The sequence below is a fragment of the Amblyraja radiata genome, chromosome 6 (assembly GCF_010909765.2).
Source record: "Amblyraja radiata isolate CabotCenter1 chromosome 6, sAmbRad1.1.pri, whole genome shotgun sequence".
Classification (NCBI taxonomy): domain Eukaryota; kingdom Metazoa; phylum Chordata; class Chondrichthyes; order Rajiformes; family Rajidae; genus Amblyraja; species Amblyraja radiata.
The window spans coordinates 57876372-57899729 of record NC_045961.1 but is presented as its reverse complement, the minus strand read 5'-3'; the positions used below and the strand labels follow the sequence as shown (position 1 = coordinate 57899729).

At 44.7% G+C, this 23358-nt stretch overlaps 1 protein-coding gene and 1 long non-coding RNA gene across 2 annotated transcripts in view; one reads left to right on the top strand and one right to left on the bottom strand.

The window, feature by feature from the left end:
* The window catches only part of gpc6 (glypican 6), a 745006-nt gene that overhangs the window by 36678 nt on the left and 684970 nt on the right, over positions 1-23358 (top strand). The gene's annotated exons all lie outside the window — the stretch shown is intronic.
* On the bottom strand, positions 921-21615 carry LOC116974469. Its single transcript, XR_004412366.1, has 3 exons — positions 21507-21615; positions 14762-14770; positions 921-931 (listed from the first exon to the last, which is right to left on the bottom strand). It is a non-coding gene; the product is annotated as an uncharacterized LOC116974469 (long non-coding RNA).

Here is a 23358-nt window from a genome sequence, read left to right as displayed (position 1 = left end):
TGCGTCGGGGAAGCAGACCCAACGGGTCTGCACTTGGTCTCGTGTAATATAAAACTATACAGTTTTATCACCAACAGCATTTTGGGTAGACACACACCTCAAGGACTGAAGCAATTCACAAAGTCAGCTCTCCACCACCTTCTCAAGGGTAGTCAAGTATGGGTAATTAAATGGTGGCTCAGCTAGCATAGCCCTAATGTTGAATTAATTAAAACATGTCATTCATTATTTACCAAACCATATATATTTAGTCAATGATTATAAATTTAGCTAAACATGGATCAACTTTTTCAAATCCACTCAACTATAATGTTGCAGTATAAACCAGAACCATAAATGTAACAGTATGTCCCTGGAACAGGTCGACCCAATAAATGATTTCAAATACCTTTTATATATAACGAATCCAACAAACTGCTTTAAATTTAACCATTCATGGGTGTGAATAAAATGTCACACACATTTGACTTGTACGAGTAAATTGTAATCCCATCATCAAAGGATTGACAGGAATCACTGCATCAAAAGGCGTCATCAATGACCACTCCACCCTGACCACACTCTCATTTCATTTCTACCATCGGAAAGAAGGTATAAGAGCCTGAAAACTGTAATGTCCAGGTTCAGAAGCAGCTTCTTCCCTACAGCCTTCAGGCTATGAAACACTGCAACCTTCATATAAACTCCAAACTGAATAGATTTTGTGCATTGTTTTTGTCTTTTCACTAATATTGTTTGTTTATGTTCTTTACTGAACTTTATTTGTTGTTTATTGTGCTGCAGCAAATAAGAATTTCATTTTACCGTTTCGGGACATATGACAATATAACCCACTTGACCATCTTGACTTCTGAGCCTTTTCATAGACCAATGCACCATGAGGATGGTACATTGGTGCTGCTGATTATACAGCTATCTTCTGTCTAGTACCCTGGGTTTGATACTAGTCTGCTCATGGTACCCTATATTGCACTTCTCCTCTTCATTGTTCTAATGAATTCCAGCAAAGGTGACTCTAACACTCCTGTACATTATTATCTCATATCATCAAAATGAAGTACTAAGCCCACATCTAAACTGGTTGTTTCTGAAGAATTTGAAAAACTCCCGTAACTAAAACAAAACTGGATTGTTCAGTGCTCCAAACATAAACTGCTCTGCATTCCTTGTCACCTTGAGGCTTTCACCCTTACCATCCCCTTTCCATTCCTTTTGTGGTGGCCTCTGCAGTCTTTTCCACAAGGGACATCATCTATCACTGACATTTGCCACTCGCTCCCTGTAGTGAAATAAACCCTTGTAAGCAGTCTCTCGAATTGCCAGCACTACAAATCCCTGGATTTTGCAAAAGACTTGTATATTCTTTAATATTCATAAAGTTGTACAATACAGAAATGAGCCCTTTCAACCCTCCTCGTCTGTGTCAACTAAGATATCTATCTGTTCTATTTGATTGCATTTGCCTATATCCCTCTTTGCCTTTCCTATCTTTTCTTGTAGAAGGTATGTTCTTCACTAGCGCTCCTAAGTTCACCATGCTTTGACATTTAGGACCACTATCTTTGTGTTTGCTATTGTTCAATTCCACCAAAAGCTTTCAGCTCCACAATATTTAACTTTTAGCGAGTGTGAAAAAGGGACATGTCCCAATTTTCCAGAGATAATGTCGGACTGCTGAGTTACTCAGGCAGTATCGCTTTTTATGCTGATCATGATATTTTCAACTGATAAGGAAGGGACTAATGCACTATTGGTAACTCTTGCAAGTAAACATATCTAATTCCATCTGTTTGCTCAATAAAGCCAGCACATGATTCATTGGGAAAATGCAGGAATCTGTATTAAGGTGATACTAACCAAACATTTCAAGGATTAGGCAATCGAGTAGAGTCAGTGTGGACTATGATGGGGGAAATCGTGTGAAAGATTTGTGTGAATTATTTGAGGATATACTAAAAAACATGGTGGATTTAGATTTTCGGAAGGCATTTGACACTTAGAGGTCACTGCACAAGGATTCTGTGGGGTTGGGACTAATATATCGGAGTGGATAAGGAATGGCTGATCAATAGAAAATAGAAAGTTGGGAGAAACTCATTTTCAGATGGACGAAGATCATGGCTGGGGACAACTATTTATGTAAGAAGAAACTGCAAATGCTGGTTTAAACCGAAGATAGGTACAAAAAGCTGGAGTAACTCAGCGGGGCAGGCAGCATCTCTGAAGAGAAGGAATGGGTGACGTTTCGGGTCGAGACCCTTCTTCAGACTGGTTAGGGATAAGGGAAATGAGAGATATAGACGATGATTTGGAGAGACCAGAACAATGAATGAAAGATATGCATAAAGGAAACAATAAAGGAAACAGGCCATTGTTATCTGTTTATGAAGGAACTGCAGATACTGGAAAATCGAAGGTACACAAAAGTGCTGGAGAAACTTAGCGTGTGCTGCAGCATCTATGGATCGAAGGAAATAGGCAATGTTTCGGGCCGAAACGTTGCCTATTTCCTTCGATCCATAGATGCTGCCGCACCCGTTGAGTTTCTCCAGCACTTTTGTCAGGCCATTGTTATCTGTTTGTAGGGTAAAAATTAGAAGCTAGTGCAAGGTGGGTGGGGGAGAGATAGAGAGAGAGGGAATACCGGGGCTACCTAAAGTGAGAGAAATCAATATTCATACCACTGGGCTGTAAGCTGCCCAAGCGAAATATGAAATGCTGTTCCTCCAATTTGCATTTAGCCTCACTCTGACAATGGAGGAGGCTTAGGACAGAGAGATCTGTGTAGGAATGGGAAGGAAGTGTCCAGCAACCGGGAGATCAGGTTTTATAACTCAACTATTTATAATCTATATTGAATATTTGAATGTAGGGACAGAATATAGTAGCCAAATTTACTGACGAGTCAAAAATAGGCGCATTAGCAAGTTGTGAGGAATATACAAAGCATGCAAAGGAATATAGGTAGGCTAAATGAGTGAACATTAAGTCAGCAAATTGACCATAATGTGGAAACATTTGTGGTTATTCATTTTGGAATAATGAAGTGAGATGATGGAATATTGTGGTACAAAGGCATTCTAGTACATGAAAAACAATGTTAGAATCAAATACAGCATGTAATTAGTAATTTAGTGTAATTTAGTTTAGTTTAGAGATACAGCATGGAAACAGGCCCTTCAGCCCACCAAGTCTGCGGTGACCAGCGATCCCCGTACACTAACACTATCCTACACACTAGGGAAAATTTACAATCTTTATCGCAACTAATTCACCTACAAATCTGTGCGCCTTTGGAGTGTAGGAGGAAACCCAAGCACCCGGGGAAATCTCATGCGGTCACTGGGAGAACGTACAAACTCTGTACAAACAGCACCCGGAGTCAGGATCTCACGTGTATCTCTGGTGCTGTATGGCAACATCTCTCCCGCTGTGCCACCGTGCACCACCATGTAATCTACTGAAATATTGGCCTTTATTTCAAGGGTTTTGGTATATCCCAGTAACAACATTTTAATGCAAAGCATTAATGAGACCAAAACTGGAGTAGTGCACACAGTTTTGGTCTCTAATATAAGAAGGATGTCTTTGCAATGAAGACAGAACAGAGAAGGTTCTTCAGGATGAAGACATTAACGTACAAAGGAAGTTTGAGTTGGGTGCACAATAATCTGAATATGGAAGAATGGCAAATGATCATATTAAACATAGAAGATTCTGTGAGGAATTGTCAGGGTGAATGCTGAGTGAATGTTTCCCCTTGTGGAGGTACCATGAATTCTGGCATTGTTTCAGAATAAAGAATTTCCACCTTTAAGGGTGAAAATATTTTTTGTCTGAGTATTATAAATATTTGAAATTTTCTAGGGAATAACAAACTACTGGGGAAACTCAATGGCTCGAGCAAAATCTGTGGGTAAAATGAATAGTTAACATTTTGGTTCAGCACCTCTCAGGGAGAGGAACATCTTCCAGTATGTCCTGTCTGGAGACAGTTAAAATGTTGCACAGTTTTGAATGAGCATTTCAAGATGATACCTTTCACCCAACCCTGTCACACACAGATGCTGCTTATCCTAGTGAGTTCCTCCACCAGTTTGCTTTTTGCTCCAGATTCTAGCATCTGTTGTCTCTTGTCACTCTTTAAAATTCTCTGCCCAAAAGGACTGTGTAAGAGGAGTAATGTAATAGATTCCAGGTGAGGATTGACAGAAACTTAATCTACATGGGAGTCAAAAGGTGCTGACTGGTCTTGACCTGCTCTATTGTCTTTTAATGACCGTACGTCCTTACAGTATTCCATTGGGAACACTCTACACTTTTTTGTCCTTACAACTGCAGAAAATCAGCACTAATATCAGTACTATTGTATGTCTCGGGGTCAGGCATATCTGTGCAGTATGCCTTGTCCTGTGACATTGAAAAGATTGGGCAATTTTGAACGGGCATTTCAAGGTAATATGCCTTCCATAACACCCAGAGGAGGCATGCTGCCTTGGTCAACCATGCAACTTTCAGCTGCCTCTCCTCTGGCACTCGTGTGACCCACAGTTTTCTCTCTCTGTGGGTGTGTGTTTCAAAGTAAAATGTTTAGAATAATTTCTTGTTTGACGGTGCCCATTCTATAACCAGAGAAATATAGAAAATAGGTGTAGGAGTAGGCCATTCAGCCCTTCAAGCCAGAACCGCCATTCAATATGATCATGGCTGATCATCTTAAATCAGTACCCCGTTCCTGCTTTTCCCCCATATCCCTTGCTTCCTTAGCCCTAAGAGCTAAATCTTTGATGCTTTGATGGCAATGATGGCACTGATAAAGTTTGAAAGTTGCAAAACCTCAGAATGTACTTGACTGAAATATGCTATCATAATTCTCACAGCATATTTCTAAGGAGGCATGGCTAATTACGCTTACGGAAAGTAAAGTTTTGAGCATCGGTGGTCCTTCTGTTCATCTTCTGCTTTTCATGATCCATCCATTTCTCTGTTTGTTGGCCTCACTTGGGACCACAACAATATTCATATTAGGTTCAGATTACTTTATTGTCATATGTGGGCTGAGGAATGGCTAATAGAATTTAATGCAGATAAGTATGAGGCGTTGCGTTTTGTACAGGATATTCGCAGTGCACGGTAAGAATGTTGTCGAGCAGAGGGATTGGAGAATGTTGTAGAGCAGAGAGATTGGGGAATATGGGTACATAGTCCCTGAAAATTGAGTCACAGGTAGATGGGGTGGTAAAGAAGACTTTTGGTGCATTAACCATCGGTCAGGGTACTGAGTATAAAAGTTGGAGTGTTATGTTACAGTTGTACAAGATGTTGGTGAGGCCGTATTTGCAGTATTGTGTTCCGTTTTGGTTACTCTGCTCTAGGCAGGATGTCATTTAAGTTGGATAGAGCAGAGAAGATTTACGAGGATGTTGCCAGTACTCAAGGACCTGAGCTGGAGGGAAAGGTTGGGCAGGCTAGGATTGTATTGCTTGGAGCACAGGAGGCTGAGGGATGATCTTATAGAGATGTATAAAATTACAAAGGGAATAGTTAGGATGAATGCATAGAATCTTTTACGCAGGATAGAGGAATCAAAAACCTGAGGACAAAGGTTTGATGTGAGATGGGCAAGATTAAATACAAATCAGAGAGGCAACTTTTTCACAAGGTGTAGTGTATGTGGAACGAGCTGCTAGAGGAGGTAGTTGAGGCAGGTACTACAACAGTATGTAAAAGACACTTTAAAAAATATAAAAAACACAGTACCCTAGATGGAAGGACTGTTCAGAAGGCTGATAATAGATGGGAAGTTGTTGTTCCCAAGTTTGCATGTGCGCGCTTTTAAACTTCTGTACCGTCTGCCTGATGAGAACAGGGAGAAAATGGAATGACCAGGGTGGGATAAGTCTTTGATTACGTCGGCTGCTTATCCAAAGCAGCGCGGAGTGTAGGTGGACTCAATGGTAGGAAGTCTGGTCTTTCTGATGGACTGGGCTAAATCTCCAACTCTCTGCAATTTCTTGCGGTCTTGGCCAGAGCTGTTCCCAAACCAAGCTTGGATTCAACATGATAATAGGCTTTCTATGGTGCATCTGTAGAAGTTTGTAAGAATCATTGGAGATATGCCAAATATCCTCAGTCTCCTCAGGAAGTAGAGTCGTTGGTATACCTTCTTGGCTGTCACAAACATAAATCATCTTAATTGTATACAACTCTGATTTTTCACCCATTTCTTCTGCCACAATAGTCTCCAACCTTTTTTGTGAGTTTGGGAACATGCAATAGACTGAAAACCCCACATTGAGGGGCAGAATAGGAGTTGGAGACCCTGTAAATTTGGGAGGCACACGCAAGGATGGAGGACAGATGCAGGAGACAGAGGCCCGGGGGTTTAGTGACAAGCTGCATTTTCAACTCCTCTCATTGTCCAAGTCCCTCAATATTCTTCCCAAATTCTGCACTTCAGCTCAACGATTTCAAATAATCAGTAAAATGATGAGAGGGATAGACAGAGTTGACGTGGATAAGCTTTTCCCACTGAGAGTAGGGAAGATTCAAACAAGAGGACATGACTTGAGAATTAAGGGACAGAAGTTTAGGGGTAACATGAGGGGGAACTTCTTTACTCAGAGAGTGGTAGCTGTGTGGAATGAGCTTCCAGTGAAGGTGGTGGAGGCAGGTTCGATTTTATCATTTAAAAATAAATTGGATAGTTATATGGACGGGAAAGGAATGGAGGGTTATGGTCTGAGTGCAGGTAGATGGGACTAGGGGAGAATACGTGTTCGGCACGGACTAGAAGGGCCGAGATGGCCTGTTTCCATGCTGTAATTGTTATATGGTTTATATTATATCAGTGTGGTTGATCCATGACAGATCGTTGGTAATATTGCCTCCATAATCTCATACCAATGGGGGAAAAGCTGTTCTTGAATCTGGTGGTACCGGCTTTCAAGCTTTTGCCCAACAGGAGAGGGAAGCAGAGAGAATGACTGGGGTGTATGGTTCTTGATTATGTTGGTTGCTTTCCCGAGGCAGTGTTCAAAGATGAAAAGGTAGAAAGGTCATAAGTCAGAATTCCATCTACAGGTGCACATCCTTTTATCCAAAATTCCAAATAACGAAAAGCTCCGAATAGCGGACATTTTTTCGGTCCTTGAAGAAAGGTCCTTGAAGACGTTCACCGAGGGTGGCCCGCAGAGGTGACAGCTGAACCTCCGGTCGGTCCTCGAAGAAAGGGGAACTAAATCCCCATTCATAAAAGAGAAGGTGAGGGTATATTGCGCAGGAGGGTTAATAATTGACAATCTGCTGCTGCCTGCCCGCTGAGTTAAAAAGTTCCCACGGTAGACTCATGATACACAGTGTATCGTGAGTCTTGCGTGGGAACTTTTTAACTCAGCGGGCAGGCAGCAGCAGATTGTCGCTCCCTTCAGTTTCACCCCACCTACACCCCTCTGCTTCCCAGCCATGTGTGTGACCCCTTCCCTCCCCTCTCCAGCTCCCCGCCCATTGCACCGGCGCGGGGGCTTTGCACTGCCTTCACGTCGGCGATGCCAGCAGGTCAGTGCCAGTCACCGGAGACGTCAGGACCAATGGGACACCGACCCCCAGGCCCACTGCAAGCACGGAGATCCCAGAGACCCACAGCCAGCAGCAGCCCAGCCCCGTTCCAACTCCAGAGGAACACGCACCCCGTAGGAACAGAAGCTGATGGTGTGCAAGGTACGTCTTGTTCTTGGGGTTGCGGATGAGGGGGCGCAGCTCGGGCTGTGACGTCTCCGGCCACCCCCCTGTACAGCAGCTGAGACTGGGAACTGTACCGCCCTTGCAGGAGAGTGGGGTTGTTTGCAGTTGCAGAGGGAGGGGGCAAGGGCGGTACAGTTCCCAGTCTCAGCTCCTGTCCAGGGGGTGGCCGGAGACGTTAGGACCAATGGGACACCGACTGCAAGCACGGAGATCCCAGAGACTCACAGCCAGCAGCAACTCTAGCCCAGCCCCGTTCCAACTCCAGAGGAACCCGGGTTGCGGATGAGGGGCCGCAGCTCGGGCTATGGGCGAACTGCCACTTGTCGCTGTAGCTGCCCATCGGGGAGCGGGTTCCTGTTGGTCCTGACGTCTCCGGCCACCCCCCTGGACAGGAGCTGAGACTGGGAACTGTACCGCCCTTGCCCCCTCCCTCTGCAACTGCAAACAACCCCACTCTCCTGCTCAGCTGCGCCCCCTCATCGGGACACCGACCCCCAGGCCCACTGCAAGCACGGAGATCCCAGATCAGCAACTCCAGCCCAGCCCCGCTCCAACTCCAGAGGCACACGCTCCCCGTAGGGGCAGAAGCTGATGGTGTGCAAGATACGTCTTGTTCTTAGGGTGGCGCAGCTCGGGCTGTGGGCGAACTGCCACTTGTCGCTGTAGCGGCCCATCGGGGAGTGGATTCCTCTGGAGTTGGAGGGGGAGGGGGGTATTGTGCTGTTTGATCGCCCCCTGCTATCCCAGGGACAGGGAGACACAGCGGCCTTTGAGAATGGTGGGCAATCACTTCCAAAGTTCTGCCCACACAGTCGGTACACCTCTCCTACACTTGTCTCCCACACTAAGATCATCTCGCAGAGAATGATCCCAGCCTAACCCTCCCTATTCTCTCCTATTCTGCAAGAAAAAACTACATTGAAGACTCAAACTCGCGATCGAGTAACTGCCGGGATCGAGGCGCAAACTCGCGACCTTGCGGATATGTGCCGAGCACTCTACCACTGAGCCAGCCGTTAAAATCTACGTTAAAAACCTTCCATTCCGAAAGCCGAAAAATTCCGAATTACGAAAAGTGTCTGGTCCCAAGGCTTTCGGATAAAAGGTTGTGCACCTGTATATGGCAATTATGCCTTTCTCTGAGGTTCTTTCACATTTCTTCGGACACATCAACAGGAGAGGGAAATGTGTTTGTGTCAGCGCCTGAGTTGAAGATTTTAAGAAGCTAACTCACAAAAAGCACAGAAAGAGGAAATCATTTTCTGAGTTGTAACTTGAAATATCTTACACTGATGATCTTGTGACCTATAAATATTGAGTTTCTTCTTTGGGTTGTGAGGGTTAGCTAGTAATACGGGTCTGTTGTATGATTGTTTGATTTAAATGACTCTGGGCATTTTGCTCTGAATACATAGTTACAGTGCAAACATTTGAAATTATACTGTAACAGCCAGAATAATATAAAATCTTCAGATCATTCCAAGCAAAGAGATTGAAATTTATGCTCTAAACCCAAAATGCAAAGCTTGGGTAGTTTATGAACATCATCTTAACATTAATAAATGTTCCTAACTTGGGTTACAAAACAGAATATACAGATTGTTAAAGTATCTCCAGTGAACAATAGGGAATGCCTGTGGTAGAGTGGGAGAGAGATTAAATGACAACAGGACTGATTAGTGCCAGGTAGTGATGAGTTAGTAGTGTAATAAAATCCTAGAGGTGAAAATGTACACCAGTTAACTGAAGCTACTAAACGAGTTTGGAGGAATGCTGAAGTACTGATTATTTGAAATCGTTGAGCTGAAGTGCAGAATTTGGGAAGAATGTCGAGGGACCTGGACAATGAGAGGAGTTGAAAGTGCGGCGTGTCACTAAACCCCCGGGCCCCAACTCCTGCATCTGTCCTTCACCCTTGTGTGTGCCTCCCAAATTTACAGGGTCTCCAACTCCTATGCTGCCCCTCAATGTGGGGTTTTCAGTCTATTGCATGTTCCCAAACTCACAAAAAAGGTTGGAGACTATCGTGGCAGAAGAAATGGTTGAAAAATCAGAGTTGTGTACAATTAAGATGATTTATGTTTGGTAGTGCGCTCTGACATGAGAAACACCAGTGCACAATGGTATTGACAGATTTTTGTGCCATTACAGAGAAGCATCAGACTGCACTAAGAAGGAGATATTTATTTTATAACCTGAATAAAATGATTCTTTGTGTTGGTTAACTGAATCTAACTGACGCTTATTAAGTATATCATGTACAAATATACCAGTTCAGAGCCATTCTCCCAAATATATTGAATGGGTTGCAGTGTGAAATATTGGGATTATTTCATGTAGTTTATGACTGATTTAAATAGATTAATTTTGGTGACACTTCCCAATTTCCTCAAGCTTTTTTGTGAAGCAGCTAAAGTATTATAGGATTAAATTGCTGCATCAAGTTTGTTTTGTTAATCTAACCATTGGATAGTTTAACTGTTGACATCTGTGTCTATTATATTGGTTGTTTAAATATTTAGAGTCATAAAATATACAGCATTGATATGGGTCCTTCGGCCCAGCTAGTCTTTGCTGACCACTAAACACCTATTTACACAAAACTTATATGAACTCATTTTCTTTTATTCTCCCTGCGTTCTCATCAATTCCATTTTCCTTCACCTTACCCAGATACTACTTGTCATCTGCACACTAGGGTCAATTTACAGTGGCCATTTAACCAACCAAACTGGTAGTGGCTGGTGGCTGGAGATTTTAACAAATCAAATCTCAAGAAGGTCATGCCGAACTTCAACCAACACATCACGTGTGCCACCAGCGGGGAAAGAACATTGGACCACTGCTATACGCCATTCTGGAAGGGCTACAAGGCCGTTTCACTCCCTCCCCTAGGAAATTCTGACCGCACTGCCATTTTCCTGCTGCCGGTGTATAAACAGAAGATAGTTCGGGAAGCGGCAGTGATGAGGGACGTAAAGCGGTGGTCTGACCAATCAGAGGCCATGCTGCAAGATGCACTGAGCGATGTCGACTGGAATATGTTCCAAGCAAGTTCCAGTGACGTCAGTGAGTTCGCGGAAGCAGTCACGGACTTCATCGCAGCAATAACCGACAACATCGTCCCCACGGTAAGGGTAAGCACCTTTCCGAATCAAAGTCATTTGTGTTGCCTTGAATGCTCGCACCGCTGCCTACACCTCTGGCCTGGCATCCGGAAACATAGACGTCTACAAGGTAGAGTCCTACCGACTGCGAAGGGCGGTGAAGGGAGGTACAGGGACAAGATGGAGTCACAGATGGAGCAGCAGGACACCAGACGCCTGTGGCAGGGGCTAAGGACTGTAACCAACTACCGGAGCACCCCCCCCCCCCCATCCGCAAGTGCCGGCACCTCCCTAGTTGATGACGAACTCCTTTTACACTCATTTCGAGACGGGCAACATCACCCCAGGTCTGCTGACAATACGTCAGCGGGCTGGCTATCGAAGCTGAAGGGAGAAATGTGCACACATTCTCGTTGTCCGAGCACGACGTGAGGAGGGCTCTGACACGAGTGAACACGAGGAGAGCTGCAGGCCCCGATGGCATCTTGGGGCGAGTACTTAAGTACTTAAGTCCTGTGCTATGCAGCTAGCTCCGGTGCTCACGAAAATATTCAACCTCCCCCTGGACATGTCCATGGTCCCTGCCTGCTTCAAAAGATCCATCATTGTACTGGTACCTAAAAATGCCTCCCCAGCCTGTCTGAATGACTATCGTCCGGTGGCCCTCACCTCGGCAGTCATGAAATGCTTTGAGAGGCCGGTGAAAAAACACATCTGCGCATTCCTCCCTCGCAACATGGACCCGTTACAATTTGCATACCGTCCGAACAGATCCACGGACGATGCGGTCTCCCAGGTTCTGCACACCGCTCTCTCTCATCTTGACAGCCAGAAGGCGGGCTACGTGAGGATGCTGTTCATAGACTTCAGTTCAGCCTTCAACACCATAGTTCCCACCAGACTGGCCGAGAAGCTACTGGATTTGGGGCTCAACACCCCCCTGTGTGCCTGGGACTTTCTCTCCGCCAGGCCCCAGGTAGTCAAGATGGGGGGAAATACATCAAAGTCCCTCATCCTGAGCACAGGATCCTCCCAGGGTTGCATCCTCAGCCCCCTACTGTACTCCCTGTACACACTTGACTGTGTGGCTAGGTTCAGCTCCAACTCGATAATCAAGTTTGCTGATGACACTGTGGGGGTGGGTCTGATCTCAGACAATGATGAAAAGGCCTACCGGGAGGAGGTGGCTGATCTGGCACTCTAGTGTCAGGACAACAGCCTCCTCTTGAACACCAAAAAAACTAAGGAGCTGATCATGGACTTTAGGAGGGCATATCCGAGGAGGTACACACCATTGAGGATAAATGGGGATACTGTGGATAGGGTGAGCTGTTTTAAATACCTGGGAGTCCACATCTCTGAGGATATGACATGGACATCACACGCCACAGCACTCGTGAGTAAGGCAAGGCAGCGCCTTTACAACCTCAGGCAATTGAGGAAATTCAGAGTGTTTCCGAGGATCCTCCAGTGCTTCTACTCAGCGGCTGTGGAAAGCATCTTGTCCGGAAATATCACGATTTGGTTTGGGAACTGCTTTGCCCAGGACAGGAAGGCTCTGCAGAGAGTAGTGCGTTCAGCCGAACGCACTATGGGAACTTCACTCGCCCCTCTGCAGGATTTATACATCAGTAGGTGTAATTCCAGAGCCAATAAGATCATGGTAGACCCCTTCGACCCCTGCAATGGACTGTTCCAGCTGCTACGATCAGGCAAACGCCTCCGTTGCCATGCTGTGAGAACGGAGAGGTTGAGAAGGAGTCTCTTCCCAGAGGCAAACTCCTACCTCACCAGGGACTAACTTTACTGTACCATTCTACTGGGTTTTTTTGGGGGGTTTTTTATTGCTGTTTTTTCCCCTTTTTCCTTCCTCCCACAATATGCAATATGTAAAATAATATGTGATTCTGTTCCATTCTGTTGTAGTTTGTTGTTTGTTTGTTTGTTTTTTGCACAAAGTCTGCGAGCATTGCCACTTTTCATTTCACTGCACATCTCGTATGTGTATGTAACGAATAAACTTGACTTGACTTGACTTGACTTGACTTGACTTGCACATATTAGGGATGTGGGCGGAAACCAGAGCACCTAAAGGAAACCTGTGTGATCACAGAGAATGTAAACTCCATACAGAAAGCACCTTAGGTCAAGATTGAACTTCACTCTCTAGAGCTCTAAGTCAGCAGATCTGCTAGCTGAACCACGGTGTTGCCCAGTTGATGTAATTTTTGGATGATCTTCAATTTTATGCCCTGTTCAGCTATAGCAGCAACAATTGAATGTGCTGGGTTGACCATTTCAATGTAGTGGCAGTGGTAGATATTGAGCAAGTGAACCATAGCAAATCAAACCAGGTCTCCACCCTATTAGTCTCCTACAGGGTGGTGCACTGGATATAGGTCATTACCTAAATGTCAGAAATTAATTTATGATTTCCTGCACTAAATCCTGAAATTGTAGTAAACTCAGCTTCTAAGTTCAGCCACTTTAAAATTAGTGGAACTGAATTTTGGATACAAGGTTAATATTCATCTATTATTGTACACGTTTAGTTTAGGTGTCCAGGTATAAATTTATCTCATTGATTGAAAAGGAATAATATTTAGCATTGAATGGCTGGACAAGGATGTTAAATGAATAGTGTTATAATTTGTAGCACACTTGGCCACAAATGGTGGGAAATGCATCCAGTATAATGTCAAATATACAGCTTTTACACCCAAAACTCTCAGGTTTGGGGTCATTGTGTGAATTCAGAGATCCCAGGCTTGCTGGCTGAGCGCCAGGGGTAATTTTCAGCTGTGTTCCAACATTGGACTCTGGTAGTTGCGCTGGAATATCTACTGTTCAGCATGTGCCAAGTTGGAGTTGGAACAGGAGAAACAAGCTCATACACTTGATGGATAGAAGAGCTTGGAGGGAGGAAAATAAGTAAGGGTAATTTACATTGTTGGAAGTAAAGGGCCTGTCCCACTTTCACGGCCTAATTCACGACCTCTGCCGAGTTTGCCCTTGACTCATACTCGCAGAATGGTCATCACGAGGTCATAGGAGGTCGTAGGTAGGGGGTAGCAGGCCGTAATGCCTGTCATAGGTTCTCATGGCATCAAGTAGGTCGGGGCGTTTTTTAGTAGCATGATGAAAAATGTCTACGAGTAAAAAAGGTCGTGAATTAGGTTGTGAAAGTGGGTCAGGCCCTTAACAATGCTCGTTTACTGTTTTTTATTGTGTAAAAGTGCTTTAAATTTGTGTAATATTTTTAAAGTTTTGATTAATATTTGTTTAAATGGTTTCATATAATTTTATTGGATTTAAAACATTTCTAAATGGACAATCAAGACTGTTGATTGAACATCTTTGGCAACTTTGCCAATTGTAAAATATATTTCCGCTGTTGTCATCGGTGAGTTTGAAAGCAAGCATGCTTTAATAGTGCCATCGTTTCCCCTCCTGCCCCTTGAGGCCCTTCTCCTACCAATCAATCTCATCCTGGACACCTCGTATTCCATCGTGCCCCGCGAGAACACTCTGTAAATGTACAGGCTATAAGAACAGAAAGATGGAGAAAAGCTGTCTGACACCCTTTAGTTGAGACAGTTAAAAGGTCCAGCGAGCCACAATGATCACAATCCAGTCATAAGCTATGCTCCAAATAATCAACACAGTTGAGTCAGGAGCTGTTAAAATGAAATGTGTTGAACACAAAGAACAGTGCTGGGATGATTTTTTATCTCTGTGTGGACTGTGGCTCGTTTTGAATGTGTTATTCCATTGAAGCTGCTTTCTCCACATGGTTAAACCATGCAAGGTATGTGTTTGGTCGCCAGGAATGTACTTTTGAATGTATCACTTTGTAACATTGTATACAACTACAGACGGGAGACGGGAAGAGGGCTAAGCATTGTGTACACACAGGCCACCTGGGAATGGGCAGTGTGAAGCATGATCCGAGATGGAAGAGAAAGCAGAAATTACCATTGTTCATGCAGCGGGGTTTTATCTTAAAATTAAATCCTCTCAGTCACCAAGTATACTGCAGTCAATGAAGATTACCTGTTCAATCAGCAGATGGATACTGAGACAGGAGCTGCAGTCATGCAAAAATGTTCAGGTGCAGCACCACAAGTCAAGCTTCAGTGGATCGTAAGCGGGTTGAAGAGTTGTGTGTGCATGCAAGATTCAGTGTCTGGCACAGAGGGCGAGAGAGTAAAGAATGTGTATCTTTGTGTCAGGCTCGGATAATCTGTCTCCCTTAAGTAAAGGAATTTCACCACAGAGTAAACAATTCTGGTCTTGATTAGCACTTTTGCACAGCCAGCAAATGTAATCATTGGCTTATTATAAATGTAGGAGGGCAGTCCACATATACACCCAGAGTCACTGAGGCCTTGCTCCCATGATCTGTGCTACACATGAGCAGTCAACATGTTGGCTAAGAATGTACTTTTTTGTGTGTTGTTGCATGCGCCTGACTGAAGTGTTCATTGATCATCTATCTTCTTGCCCATTTCCTATTGTGCTGGTTAATATCTAAGACACAGTACTTGAGGGTCAGTAGTTTTTAATAGTAAGATTAAACGAGAACTTACCAGTTTGAAGTTTGATCTTGATTTTATGAGGAGTTACGATGAGCGATTACGTGAAGAAGGGCCTTCTGTCTGCGTGCGCGTCAATCTTCAAAGCAGCGGTGTTAAATCACAGATAAAAAGAAGACCTGAGAATAGTAAGATTGTGAAGAAACTAGAACTTCCATATGACCTTGATAGTATGAGGGTGGGAGCCGTGGGCACGTAATCGCTCATCGTAACTCCTCATAAAATCAAGATCAAAATTCAAACTGGTAAGTTCTCGTTTAATCTTACTATTTTACTTCAGAGTCACGTGAGTGACTACGTGAAGATTTCAAAGCTCTGTGATTTTACGCCGGTTACGAATCCAGGCGTCACACACTGAATGGATTGACCATGGATGCGTGTAATCATTAAAGCATTCAGACATTACGTAGTTAAGTAAAGACACTGAAGCTTTAAATGAAAGAAAAGTTTAAAAAAAATAGTTACCCCTCCCAGCCTTGGGGGGAAACTAAGGGACAGAACTTAAAATGGTACGTGCAAACACCCCCAGTCCGGTTATGGGTTTGTTATAAAACCGGTGGACCGTTATTTCATTTGTCCATCCTGCAGCCACTAAGATGTCGTCAAGGGGCACATCCATAGCTCTTGCTGCCGACGTAGGTGCAGCCCTGGTGGAGTGAGATTTAACCATATAAATGTTTACTCCTGCTACCGCCATTACCTCTTTTGACCATCTGGAGATGGTTTGAGTTGACACCTTTTGGTGTGTTTTTTTTTTTTTATGGCTGATGAGGACCGATTGTTCTGAGCCTCTGAGGTTCTCCATAACTCTCAGATAGTGGTGTTAGTATGTTACCACACACACAACCGTTGGTCCTCTGGATATGCCAAGAACTGGATCTCCATCCCTGGCATTCCTGGCCTGCTCTGTTTTATCAGGTTCCTGATTAGGAATGTTATGTTGTTCATATTGGTGGTCATGTAGTCCAACCGTAGCTTTTGCAGTGTCTTGGGTACAGCCATAACTGGCTGGACTATAATTCCCAAAGTTTTTGGGGACCAGGCTTGAGTAGGCCACTCTGACACTACCAATATGCCTGTGGCTTAGTCTTGCTTGATTTTTGTCAAGCATCTGTTTGTGAGACAAATTGGCGGAAAGCATACATAAACATTCCTCCCCAATTGAGGGAGAAAGCATCCACTGCCTTGCTCCTGGATCCAGCTCGCAGGACACATATCTGGGTAACTAATGGTTTAGTCTAGATGCAAACAGATCAACATCTGGTATGCCAAATCGTGTAGTTATTTTGTTAAATACTGTCTGATTCAACATCCATTCTGTGTTGTTATTAAACATTCGTGATCCAGCATCTGTCACCGTGTTATATCTACCTCGTAGATTTCCCAAATATTCCTCTCGATACACCAGTGCCAATTGAGGTTCGACAATCTGTCGTAAGATACAGATTTTACACCACCCTTGTTAATGGATATATGCCACCGCAGTGGTGTTATCAATCTGAATTTGAACAAGCACCAGTTGCATATCGCTACAGAGAACCTTGAGTCCATATTGTGCCCCCAACAATTCTGGGTAATTGATTCCATGTGTTGGGGGATTACAGACTCCTGCTCATTCCATCTGCCCCCACAGCTCTAGACTGTGTTAGTGGCTCCCCATCCTTAGCCGCTTGCATAGGTCTGAAGAACCCCTGATGGCTTTCGAGCAAAATTTCCCTTGAGCTGTCTCCCATTCGTTATCCACCATAGTTATTCAAAAATGGCCTCTGCTGGCAATCCATAGTTTGCCAATTCGGCCTGCAAGTAATCTGAGTGTTTGACTATCAGGTCATAGCAGGTTTAATTAATATTGTCGTTTGCCCCTAGGCAAAGTCACCAACATATTTACTGTTTTTGATAGTAAATTCTTGGTAATCAATTACCCTTGTAGGTGTCAATTTTGATTTAACTGGATGGATGAGGTAACCAATTACTTCAAACAGGGTTTTGGTTTGCTTTGACTGATGCTTCTGCCAATTCTTGGTGACTCCAAAAATGAAAATGTCCTCCAAATATGCCATTACTATGTGGTTTTGAGACCTTTGTAGTCCCAGAATTGGTTTCCGTAGTTTAGTCAATAGTCTAGGAGCTGATGTCAACCCATTTGGCAGAGCCATGCCATCCAGTTAAACTTCAAATATCTCCTGTTCTTAGTGAATAGACACCGAATAGTATGCATCTTTGAGGTTGATGCATGCCATGTGACCATTTTATAGGAAGCTCCTATAAAACAGTAGTTAGACCGTGACAAAAAATTGCTGTTTCTGAAAGTCTGTACTGCACAAATGAGTTAAACCTGGATGAAGTGACATCCTCCATCTGTCACCTGTCCTGGAAGGCAATCCTGCCCAAAATACTGGGCCTGCCTTGAAGACAATTCCGGTCCGAGTTCCAAGTCTGCTTGGAACCTATGTATTCAAGAAGGAACTGCAGCTGCTGGAAGATCGAAGGTACACTAAAATGCTGGAGAAACTCAGCGGGTGCAGCAGCATCTATGGAGCGAAGGAAATAGGCGACGTTTCGGGCCGAACCTTCTTCAGACTGATAGGGGGTGGGGGGGAGAAGGAAGGAAAAAGGGAGGAGGAGGAGCCCGAGGGCGGGGGGATGGGAGGAGACAGCTCGAGGGTTAAGGAAGAGGAGGAGACAGCAAGGGCTAGCAAAACTGGGAGAATTCAACGTTCATGCCATCCGGACGCAAGCAACCGAACGCTTGCGTCCGGATGGCATGAACGTTGAATTCTCCCAGTTTTGCTAGCCCTTGCTGTCTCCTCCCCTTCCTTAACCCTCGAGCTGTCTCCTCCCATCCCTCCGCCCTCGGGCTCCTACTCCTCCCTTTTCCCTTCCTTCTCCCCCCCACCCCCTATCAGTCTGAAGAAGGGTTTCGGCCCGAAACGTCGCCTATTTCCTTCGCTCCATAGATGCTGCTGCACCCGCTGAGTTTCTCCAGCATTTTTGTGTACCTTGGAACCTATGTATGTTGTGCAGTAAAAAATAATCACATGTTGTTATCTGTTTTTTAAAACCAGATCTGAAATTCATGTTATTGTCATTTTGAACAAAAACACAAGAGTAAAATTACCAGCATGTAACTGGTCCACAATCCCTTGTTTCAGTAAACCCAGACCCACCTACCTCCATGGTTACCAGTGGTCTTGTGGTAAGCCCAAAGGCCCCTGATGCGGGTTCCTTTTCTCTCCTTGATTGGGAGTTGGACTGGTAGGGAGTGTGGATTCCATGTTTCTCCTGGCCTCTGCTTGGGTCTTGGTCTGAAAACCTCATCATACTGAGCCTGCCTTGTAGGACAATTCTGGCCATAATTCTGAGTCTGCCTTGAAAGACAACTCTGATCATATTTCCGTGCCCAGCTTTCAAGCTACCACCGGCTTCAGTGAACTGCTTACCCCCTATGGAGGTGTGGGGTGTGTTGTCGCCTACTGATGAAGTTTTGCTTGTCGTTGGTACCTTGATTGGTCCGACAGCTTTTGCTTCCTTCTTCTGGTCTTACCTGAAGAGGATTCGGTGGCTGGTTTCTCCAAAGTCACACTCATAGCGCTGTTCCCTTGCCGGCATTTGTGCGGATATCTGCCAACTGCTGTCTCTTGAGGCCATATGCATGTGCTTCAGTATGTTCATACTTTAATTCGAGATCAGTTACCTACTGATCACTCACACTCCCCTCCACTGAGAGTGAGATTTGTAGGCAGCCCTGAAAACAGGTGCTGCCGCAGGCCTCTGAGGATACCTGCGCTGACATGGCCCCTCCAGCGGGCCTAAATGAGATTCTTGCTTTGGGTCAGACTGAAACTGACCGTGAATGCTCCTCTCCTCAGAGCAGGAGACATTTGCTAGATCTCTATCCAGGGAAGCACCCAGTGGAACCTGGATGATTGCAGAAGTATTTCTTTTCTTTTGTGCTTATTATTTATTTTATGTAAAGCACTTTGGTGTCAATGCAAGTTAACTTAAACAGTGCTATATAAGTAAAAGTTACTTACTTACTTCCTTTCTTCTGCTTGTCCCTGGGAAGGTTTCCACCCCCCTGCTTTTGTACTCTGATTCAGAGTGGTTTCTTCCATATGTACTTCCCCCTCCAATGGGGAAGACATTGGGCTGCCCCATTGTGCGAGGCTCCCGGCACTGGCACTGCAGTAGGCCCCGGGCTGACACAGCTCCCTCCTTTAGAGCAGGTCATTGTTGGAGCAACTTCTCCAAAAAGCTGCTCCTATGTGGGAGAGTCGTCCTCAGACGCTCTCCGTTGAGGGAGGGTATCCCTTTCCCCCCCCGGACTCATCTGAGTCAACGGGTTCGTTTGACTTGCGGGTGGTTTTTCCCGTACTGCAGGACCACCAACGGAGCTCCTCCTCCTGCAACAAGACTCCTGCCGGTTCTGCCGGCGCTAAATGTCGGGAAACAAGACCGTCGCCCGCTACTGGGAATGCTGCGGTCTTCGGCAGCCGACTTCCCCGCGGACCGTCTCCTCGACATCTGGGCCCAGAAACTAAAAAAAAAGCTTCAAGCCCGAAAAAACGCAGGTAAGTGATTCAACTTCCCTTACCTGCCCATCCTGACGGACTGGGAGGACACAGTGCCTGCCAGTCCGTCGCGCGTTTGCGTTCAGACGTAATGACGCGCACGCAGACGGACGACCCTTCTTCACGTAGTCACTCACGTGACTCCGAAGTAAAATTATACTGGTATCTCACAGATTGAATTTTGATATAATTTATATCACCGTGTCCTTTAAAAGGACGAAAGGTGACATTTCAAGTAGGGGATTAGAGCAATAAATGAAATCAATGATGTGAGTTACAATTTTTTTAAATTATTGATTTTCAATTTGAGTTTTGTTTAGCAAAACATTGCAACTGATCTCAACAGATCTAACTTGGGGAATAAGAGTTACACTGTTGTACGTTTCTTGGTTTTAGTGCACTGACATCAACAATTTATATGCGTATAGAATTATGAATGCTTTGAAACTCATTCATTGTTGGTAACACTAAACACCGTGCTTTTTGTTCATTCTGCATACACTAGGCCTCTGTTTGCAGCAGAGTAAATGGTTGGGAGCATATTTCATCCTTTCGACACCGGTGTGGTTTTTTTTTTCATTTAATTAATCCACAAATTCAGGCTCTTGCACTCTTTCAAACTAATAGTGTGATCTCAATTAGCTCTCCAGAGTACTTTTTCCTGAGCTTCAACAATGTTTCAGCACTACTGTTGTTTATTGTTTGTTTTTTAGCGTGTGTGTATATATGTATATATAATATATATAGATGTGTGTACTTGTGAGTATGTGTATATATACACACTAAACATTTTGTTCTCTCTTTTATCATATTGTTTACAGTGTACTATGTTTACATATTCTGTTGTGCTGCAGAAAGTAAGAATTTCATTGTTCTGTCTGGGACATATGACAATAAAACACTTTTGACTCGCGACTTGACTTGACTTGACTTGACTTGACCAGTATTGAGATGTTTGCACATGACTAAGGAGGTTGTCGTTGAAATCTGTCAACTGCTGCAATCAAAATCTCACCCACAGAACTGTACAAAGCCTGTATTGTCAGTGGCTGTCAAGGTGATTGTGGTTGTGAATTTATAAGCATCAGGCTTTTCTTGTAAAGTTCTGCTGGAGATATTAGCGACATACTGCTGCATAAGCGAGGCATGTGAAGCTTTCTCTGCAAAGAGAGATAACTTACCTGTAATTTTATTCCCTTTTGCGAGAGACACGATGGCAGAGCCATATCTTTATTTGGAATATTGTGAGCAGTATTGGGCCCCATATCTGAGGATCTGCAGGTGTCGGTGAGGGTCCAAAGGAGGTTTATGAAAGATATTGGGGATGATTAGGTAAATGGATGAGGAGCATTTGATGGGTCTGGGCCTGTACTCGCTGGTGTTAGGAAGGATATGGTGGGAATTCATTGAAACCTAGCTCATGAAAGGCCCAAATAGAGTGGACGTGGAAAAGATGTTTCCAGTAATGGGAGAGTCTAGAATCGGGGCACAGCCACGGAGTAAAAGGACGCACTTTTTAAAAATAGAGATGAGGAGGAATTTCTTTAACCAGAAGATTGTGAATCCGTGGAATTCATTGCCACCGATGGCCGTGGAGGCTGCCATTGGGTATTTTTAAAGCAGAGTTTGATAGGTTCTTGATTAGTAAGGACATCAAAGGTTAAGCAGAAAAGGCAGGAGAATGGGATTGAGAGGGAAAAATTGACCAGCCATGATCGAGTGGCAGAGTAGGCTTGATGTGCTGAATGGCCTAATTATGTTGCTATGGTCTGTCTGCAAGACAAAATCTATGAACATTAAATTAAGACCAATATCAATGATCTTATGATTCTGGGTGTAAATCCATATTCTGATTGAAATCCTGGTAATAAACCTCTGAAAATATGGCAGCAATCAAGACTTCTAGTGTGGCAGCCAGAAACTGTGTTGCTAATAGATGTTCTGTAATGAAATTTGGAACACTGTATTGTGTGTGATTTCTCCGTGAACACTGATATCAAATTGTTTAAGAAAGAACTACAGATGCTGGAAAAATCGAAGGTAGACAAAAATGCTGGAGAAACTCAGCAGGTGAGGCAGCATCTATGGAGCGAAGGAATGGGTGACGTTTAGGGTTGTGACCCTTCTTCAGACTGATGTGGGGGTGGGAAGAAGAAAGGAAGATGCGGATACAGTGGACTGTGGGGGAGCTGGGAAGGGGAGGGGAAGGAGGGAAAAAACAAGGACTACCTGAAATTGGAAACGTCAATGTTCATACGGCTGGGGTGTAAACTAGCCAAGCAAAATATGAGGTGCTGCATCTCCAATTTGCAGTGGGACACACTCTGGCCATGGAGGAGGCCCAAGACAGAAAGGTCGGATTCGGAATTGGAGGGAGAGTTGAAGTGCTGAGCCACTGGGAGATCAGGTTGGTTAATGCGAACTGTGCGGAGGTGTTGGGCGAAGCGATCGCCAAGCCTGCGCTTGGTCTCACCGGTGTAGACCAGTTGACACCTAGAGCAGCCGATGCAATAGATGAGGTTGGAGGAGGTGCAGGTGAATCTCTGCCTCACCTGGAAAGACTGCTTAGGTCCTTGGATGGAGTCAAAGGGGGAGGTAAAGCGACAAGTGTAGCATTTCCTGCGATTGCAAGGGAAAGTACCAGGGGAGGGGGTGGTTTGGGTGGGAGGGGACGAATTGACCAGGGAGTTACGGAGGGAGCGGTCTCTGCGGAAAGCCGAAAGGGGAGGAGATGGGAAGATGTGGCCAGTGGTGGTATCCCGTTGGAGGTGGCCAAAATGTCGGAGGATTATCTGTTGTATGTGTCGGCTGGTAGGGTGGAAGGTGAGGACAAGGGGTACTCTGCCCTTGTTATGAGCGGGGGGATGGGGAGTGAGAGTGGAGCTGCGGGATATAGAAGAGACCCTGGTGAGAGCCTCATCTATAGTCGAAGAGGTGACCCCCCATTCCCTAAAGAATCAGGACATCTCCGATGCCCTGGTTTGGAACACCTCATCCTGGGTGCAGATGCAGCATAGACGGAGGAATTGGGAGTAGGGGATAGAGTTCTTACAGGAAGCAGGATGGGAAGAAGTGTAGTCCAGATAGCCATGGGAGTCAGTGGCTTTGTGGTAGATGTCGGTCAGTAGTCTGTTACCTGCGATGAAGATAGTGAGGTCTAGAAATGGTAGGGAGATGCATTGAGTGCCGGATGGAAGTTAGTGGTGAAATGGATGAAGTCAGTAAGTTCTGCATGGGTGCAGGAGGTGGCACCAATGTAGTCGTCAATGTAGCGGAGGTAGAGTTCGGGGATAGGGCCACGGTATGCCTCCAACAAGGATTGTTCGACGTACCCTATAAAGA